At 55.0% G+C, this 7,527-nt stretch overlaps 1 long non-coding RNA gene across 1 annotated transcript in view; it reads left to right on the forward strand.

Annotated features, from left to right (window-relative positions):
• LOC309866181 overlaps positions 1-6,839 on the forward strand; it is a 30,014-nt gene extending 23,175 nt beyond the window's left edge. Inside the window, exon 3 of the long non-coding RNA XR_014312485.1 lies at positions 6,637-6,839. This is a non-coding gene — a long non-coding RNA (uncharacterized lncRNA). The remainder of the gene's footprint in view (positions 1-6,636) is intronic.
• Positions 6,840-7,527: the final 688 nt, after the last annotated feature.

The following is a 7,527-nucleotide window of genomic DNA, read 5'->3' on the forward strand; positions in this document are numbered from 1 at the left end:
GTGTGAGCCGTCTGCATCCAAATCACTTGGGGGCACTTACCAAATATGCAATTCCTGCCTCCCACACCCAATTTTGGAGTCTCGTTCTCCTGGGAGTGGGGCCCAGAAATCCACATTTTTAACCATCTCTCTAGGTGATGCAAATGCATTACTGAGGTTTGAGACCCATCATTCAGGGCCGTGAATAAGGCAGCAATGAGGTTTGCAAACTCTACAAATGACAATGTGCAAAAAGTTAGAAACTCCAGACAAGCGGAAGTAGGAAACAACAACTCTCCACACTCCTACTGTCTGTAGACAACGGGAGGCCCCGCGGCACCCACTCAGGAGACAGGGAGGAGCCCTCCTCCTCCGGAGAGGATGCCCCCCCCCCAACCCCATGCGGCGGTTGGCAGTGATTTGGGTTCTGTTCTGCTGGTGGGGTGGAGCCTCTCAGCTGGCCCGGACAGAATTATTGCCTCAAATTACATGGTTGATTATCAATTACTTGTGTCCGTGTGAGAGCATGTGTGCGTGTGTGCAGAAGTGTCTTTGCAAGTCATTAAGGGTCGTAATTCTGGATTATCGTTGATTAACGAGAGGGAGGCCTGGTACCTCCAGCAGCCGGGATGGCAGCCCCGCAATTATGTCCCAGCTGATCAGTAATTGGCGCATCGCAAGATGATTTCTCTCTCTCCTCTGCCACCTCCCAGCCTCTCTGGGCGGCTCCGCAATTAGCGCCATTGCTCATTCCCTTCCAGCCCGGGGTTGGGTTCACGGGTCTGCTTTCTGGCAGGCAGCGCGGGGCTGGCTGAAGGTGAAGGGGCGGCAGAGGCGCAGTGGTGGGGGCGGGGAGCTGGCATGGGCGCTCTCTGGCTCGCCGAGAACTGCTGTGCCTGTCCCGTCGCTCTTCCCAGGGAGCCAGGGAGCTGGTCTCTCCCTCCCTGCCTCCACCCCCAGGGTCTGGCTGAGGAAACTGAGACTCAGAGAAGGAGGAGGGCAACTTAGGAAACAAAAACCCCGGTGCACCAGGAGGGCTCAGTCAGTTAAGCTTCGAACTCTTGATTTCGTGTCAGGTCGTGATCTCAGGGTCGTGAGATCCAGCCCCACATCAGGCTCTGCGCTCAGCGTGGTGTCTGCTTGTGATTCTCTCTCCCTCTCTCTGTCCCTCCTCCCCATGAATATGTAAAACCTAAAAGAAAACCAATAAGTCAGAATGGTATGGCCACCTGACCCCAACCTTGCAGAGCCAAGGTGAAATCAAAGACATACCTCCTATCATCACTCCCACCCTTGGGAGGCTGTGAGGTGCCTGTTGGTTGTCTCAGTTTTTGTCCTAGAGAACTTGCAAATAGATGCGCCAGCTCCCAGGTTGGAGGAAGGGCCCTAAGGAATGTGTGGAAGGCGGCATCGTCGCCTGCTTGGATTATGACAATGGCCTCCTAACTGTTCTCCCACTTCCATGTTGGGCCCCCAACATCCATCATGTTGGAACAGAGGGACCCTGAGGCACACTCCACTCCAACCCAGGTACCTCCCTCCCTCCAACCCAGGTAACTCCCCGTTGCCCTCAGGATAAAGTCCAGGTCCCTGGTCCTCATTCCAGCCGTCCTCTCTGCTCTAGTGTGTGGACCCCTCAGTGTGCCAGCTCCCTCCACACGCCCGTCCTGTCCTTTGCCCCGTCTGGTCCTTCTCCCCGGGTCCCGATTCCCTTCCCCCATCTTCCTTCACCTGGGGCACACACCCTCGGGAGGCCGTGATACTGCTCACGCTTGGGCTCCACTCCCAAGAAAGGGGTCCTGTCCTCCCTAGGGAGTCGCAGTTAGAGAAGCAGAAACTGTAAGGAAGGCTTTACGGGGTTTTGAGGGTATAGGGAAGACGGGGCAATTCCGGAACCTTCCACATAAAAGACTCTGCAGAGCCACCAGGCAGTTTGTTTCTGAGCCTTGCAGCTGTCTTGGCCATTTTCATTTTTATCTACTTAGGGTGGTCAGCAGGTCATGGCAAGCGGGAGACGTGATGCTAATGACTCCGGCTCCACGTGGCGACCATTCAGGAAAAAGCTGCAATGTTCTCTCTGCCACATTAATCAGAGAAACACATCAAGAGCTGTTGCATGGAGACAGCTTTCCTCCCAGTACCTGCCCTGCATGCTAATCACCACCCCTCCTGGCAGTGAGTCAGCTCCATGCCAGGCGGGTGGTGGGGGAAGGCCAGAAATGCCAGCTCCCTGCGGTGGGGAGCAGCCGGGGCAGGGGAGGGGGGAGCCAGGCCCCACCCCCCCATACACTGCATAAGACCATCATCGATGGGTGGACAGGTGGAGATGGCAAGTCGTGGGAGAGTCCATCCCAATGTAAACCCTGGGCTACCTCCTTGGGTCTACTAGAGAGAATTCTCCAGAAGCTGATCCCCGGACAGAGTCCAGGCTTAAAGCAAGATGGATCTCACTGCTAGGCACTTTGGTAACAATAGGACATCGCTTCTGGTAGAGCTGCACGTGTGGCAGACACACCTGGAAGCACTCTCCGTATATTACTCATTTAACCCTTTAGGAATATTCCCACTGTGCGGATGAGAAAGGCGACACAGAGACAGGTTAAGTAGCCAAACCAGGGCTGCACAGCTAGTAACAACTGATTGGGTGTGAACCCCAGCAACCATGCCACAGTGCACTCCCTTCCACCGCCTCTCTTTGCTCTGTTGGAGCTCAGAGTCCTCTGAGGCCCTGGGTGCAGTTTGTATGTTTCATTCATTCACTCACACAGCTACTGTTTGCAGAACACCTACCATATATGAGGCGCCATACCAGGCACAAGGAGAGACAAGGAGGCACAAAACAGGCATCACCGTAGTATTAGCACCAATAACCGATTGCAGAATGTGCTAAGAGTCATGAGAAGCAGCGGGTTCCATGCAACTGTGTAATGGGAAGCCCGTTCACACGTGAGAGCCCTCATCAGGTCACGCAGGTTTGCAGACCCCTCCTTCCCTCATTCTGTCCACAAGTACCTATCAATCGTTCATTCGGGCACGGTGCACCAGGACAGGGTGGTGGCGGGGCACAGAGTTTCTCCCTCAGGAGTAGCCTGGTGGGGAAGACACAGAAATACAAATGTACCAGAAAAGGAAGGAACGGTGAGGGGAGGGTTCTGAGTGTTATTATTTTTTTTTTTAATTTTTATTAAGAAAACCTTCATTTCTTTAAGGGTCTCTTGCAGGGAGAAAGCAAGAGAGAGAAAATGCATTCTGCTAAAGACATTCACCTTGGCTTTGCCCACAGCTGCTTCCGAGCATCCTTGTGGGCCCCGGTGGCGATTGAGCTGGGCCGTGCGCCAGGCCCTTTGCGTCTCTCTGAGGATGGGCTGGCCACTGTCCGCAGCCTCCCTCTCCCCCCTCACTGCCCTGCCTCTCCGTGGGGCTTTTCCACTGATGCCCCGGGAATTCCCCCATCTCCCTATAGAAAGGACGCCCCCTCCCCTCCCCCCCCATGTGGCGTCCTGCACACCAGACATGGGAGGCCACGGGCTTTGGAGAACGATAGGGAGCAAAAAGAGCGTTTTACAACACGTCTCTGTTATTTCCCTTCTTGGCCTCCCTCAGCATCCCACCTGGCATATGAACTTGTTCTTCCCTTATATGGCTCTGAGAAAAGCACCATATGGCCGTTCATCAGGCCCACGGGCTGGTTTCCATCCAGCCCACTCTGATTTCCTCCCAGGCTCGGGTCTGCCGAATGACCCGCCCTTCAGGAGCGGGGAGGAAGAGAGACAGCGACGGTGAAGACATACAGAGCTCGAGCCACCGGCCGGCGACTGTGCCGAGGACTTGCATGTGGCGATGCTATCACCGTCCCCTCACAGATGGAGACACTGACACAGGGAGGTGTTTGGAGACATCCTCTAGGTCACATGGCTGGTGATGGCAGAGCTGGGATCTGAGCTGTACTGACCATCAGATTTTGCTGCTTTGCGCTCATGGAAAACCCAATCTTAGCTAAAGGGTCTTGGCGGGAAGGGATGAGTTTAGGAGAAGGGGTCCTGCCCACGTGGTCAGGAGGAGGGATGCCAGAGGAAAGACAGATAAATCCATGAGGCAGGACAAAGCCTGGCCGACCCCCCGCCCTCTCCCCCAGGAGAACAGGGTCTGAGCTCAGTAAGTGAAGCCAGCACAAGCCAGGAGAGAGCCAGGAGGATCTGGAGGCAGCCCCCTTGCAGAGCTGGCTAGGGAGCTGCAGGGAGCCCTCAGGAGGCCCGGGGGGCCAGTTTCCCCCTTGGGCTCCTTGCCTAGGTCCTTCCCACTGGCTCCCTCCATCACTGCTTTCTCTGCTCTCCGGGACTGAGTGACAAGGGCACCCTCCCGGAAGCCCGCCGAGCTGCGAGGCTGCCTTGGGAGTAGTGGGCCCGAGGGACCTGGGCACGGATCTCAGCTCCGTGTTTGCTCCATGACTGTGTGGCCCAGTAGCGCCCACCCCCATGCCCTTGAGCCTCACCTACAGGGTTGCGTGGGGAAGAGGTGTGAAATGAACTAAGGGTCGAGAACCTTTGGCAGGCTCCTGGCACAGAAGAGCGGTGTGATCCGGGTGTCCGGCCCTCATTCCCTGTTCTTCCTTCAAGAACAGAAAGGAGGAAGCAGAGGTTCCTGGGGGATTGGGGCTGGGCCTGGCAGAGGTTCAGGCCCTGGCGTGGCCCCTCCCCCGTAGAGAAAGGAACCTTATTGGACCTGACTCCACCCTCTGTACCCCCTCAGCCTTGCTGGGCTTCTTCCCCCATGTCTCCCCTGCTGCGTGCCCACAGAGGATGGGCTGTCTCCGCTGTGTCTACTGGGAAACACGAGCCCACAGTGCAAGACCCGGGTGCGGAATCCAGGACGGATGTCCGCCTCCGTTGGGCCTCTCCAGTGTCCTGGGGCCTTTGGATGGGAGGCCAGGCAACCCCCCGCCCTTCACCCCAGGACATCCCCCTTGAGAGGACGCATGAAGGGACCTTGGAGGGACTCACTGCCCCAAAAAGTATGGCAAGGAATGGGATTTTGGTGACGACTGTGGTGTATGAGTGAGCCAGGCAAGCAGCGCAGGGAAGACGAGCGCGCTTTTCTTCACGCGGTTTTTTTTTCTCTCCACTAAAAAAAATGTGAACGCAGAGGTAAAGAGAGAAAAAAGTGAGAAGTTCCTTTGATTCCCATCTCTCATCAATTATCACCACTATCCCCAGCAATAACCTGTGTAACAGTTCACCGTGCGACATCATGGGCTTTGCCTAGCATTTACACATACACGCACACACACACACACACACGTGTACACCCATGTGTACGTGGGTACGCTGCCAGGGTCTTTGTTTCTCTTTGCTTCTACACAAACGCTGTCCCGTTGACCACATCGCTCTGCAGTTGTCTCCCCACAACAGCATATGCTGGACATTTTCTCCTGTCAATATACATGGAGCATTCTCGTTGGTGGGTTGTTTTTTTTTTTCTGTGTAATATTGCACACGAAGACAACACAGTGGAGTCAATCATGCCCTTTCCACTCACACCCTCACTCAGGGTCCCCATTGCTCACCCAGCTCTGGGGAGCATGAATCAAAAGGCTTTTTTACAGTACGTGGTGGTTCTGCACAATGACAGGGGACACCACATTAGGAATGTGGTGGTCCCTTCCATCCCCCTGGAACAGATAAGGTGTCTCTGGGTTTTTTCCATGCACATGACTCTGCAGTCAGCATCCCTGCCCGCGCCTCTCGGTGCACATGTGTGGATAGCCCTCTAGCCATTGCTGGCTCGGGGTGGAGCGGGTGGGCAGAAGCGCATGCGCCCTCGGTTGGACAGACCCTGCTGCACTATGTGTGTGTTGGGGTGGGGGCGGCTCGGCCGCACCGGTCCCCCTAGCACATATCCATCATGTGGCTGCCGGCCGGCTGGCAGCTTCCAGGAAATCAATTGCAAAGACAGGCAATTGTCATTGGCTTGAACACTGGAAGCCATCCAGAGAGTAGATTCAATTGTAGGAGAAAATCATACTGGGCTCAAGACCGCTTGTAATGGAGACCCCTTGGTGACCTTTCTGGAGAAGTTAAAAGAACACCGGCAGACACACTCCCATTCTTGATCATCTACCTCCAGTCCAACTGCTGGGAGCACAGCCCTCTGCCCTTGGAGAAGCTCTCCTCTTTAGCAGCCATATGGGAAGGGGGAGTCCTGGTCCGGGGCGCAGGCTGTCCATGTGCAGACAAGGAGGCCCGTGGGGCACCTGCTCCCCTGGAGGGTGGGCCCAGGTGACCATGAGGTTCCCAGCTGCTCAAGGTCACGGTACCCACCCCCTTCTGCTCACTGGAGAGGTGGTCTGGCCCCTCTCCACCTGTTCCCTGGGGCCAGGATCCTCTGGCCGAGTACAACCCTCTCTCCCCCACCTGCACAAACACAGGTGCAGGCACCGCTTACCTCGTTCTTATGATCCAGCTGGAGACCTTTGCCCTGCACCCCCAGGAGGAGGGGGCTCTCTTCCAGCACAGTGAGTACTGGAGAAGGAGGTGCGGTAGGGACCGGCCCAACATGTTCCTTAACTGTACGGGTGCCCAGACCCTTTACCTGATTTCAAAGGAGCTGTGTTGATAAGCGCTCACCCTCTAACCCCCTGCCCCATTACTTCCTCTCTAGATCCCTGCTGCCACACAGAAAACTCAGCTATAGCCATGAACTTGGAGAAACACCCACTCATCTTCTATCACAGCTGTCCCCGCTCTCCAGGCCTGCTTACCCAGTAACGATGGAAATACCTCTGACTACCACTGACGGGGCACTCACGGTTTAGGACACCAAGTGCTTTACATGTATTACCTGACATCATTTTCACAAACTTGGCAAGGTGGGTGCCTCTATGATTTACAGGTGGGGAAATGGAGGCTCAGAGAGGTTAAGTAACTTGACCCAGGTCACACAGCTGGTTAGCTCCAATGCCAGGTTTGGAAACCAGGTCTTTGTCAGACTTCAGAGCCGGTGGGCTAAAGCGGTGGGCCACCTTGGCTCCCACTTACTTCACCTGCACCCTCCCCTTCCATGCAGCTCTGTCTTCTGTTCACTCCCCTCCCCTGGTGCTCTACTCTGCCAGGGGCTCAAGAGGTCAAGATCATCAGGGTTCTGTCGGGAAGGCAGGTCCTTATTCTGATCGTGTCCAACCTCCTCCAGCTGCCCAAGGACCAACGTCTAGTCCCAAGCCCCATGTAGGTGCCCAGGTCATTTTGCGGCTGAGGAAAGACAGGCAGAGTGATGGGGGCAAGTTCTAATCACCATTTAACACCCCAGAGCCAGTAATACCCATGGAGATAAAGTATACTGTATCTGCTGGCCTGAAAAGATGTCCTCGTATAATGTTCTATTGAAAAAAGACAACAAAACAAGGTTGTTTTTTTTCTATTTTAAATTTTTCTTTCTTTCTTTTTTTTAGTTATCTCTTTGTCTAACCTGGAGTTCGTACTCACAACCCCAAGGTTAGGAGTTCCACCAACTAAGCCAGCCAGGCGCCCCAAGAAAGCAGGTTTAAAAGCAATG

This window comes from Mustela nivalis (genome assembly GCF_964662115.1).
Source record: "Mustela nivalis genome assembly, chromosome: 6".
NCBI classification, from domain to species: domain Eukaryota; kingdom Metazoa; phylum Chordata; class Mammalia; order Carnivora; family Mustelidae; genus Mustela; species Mustela nivalis.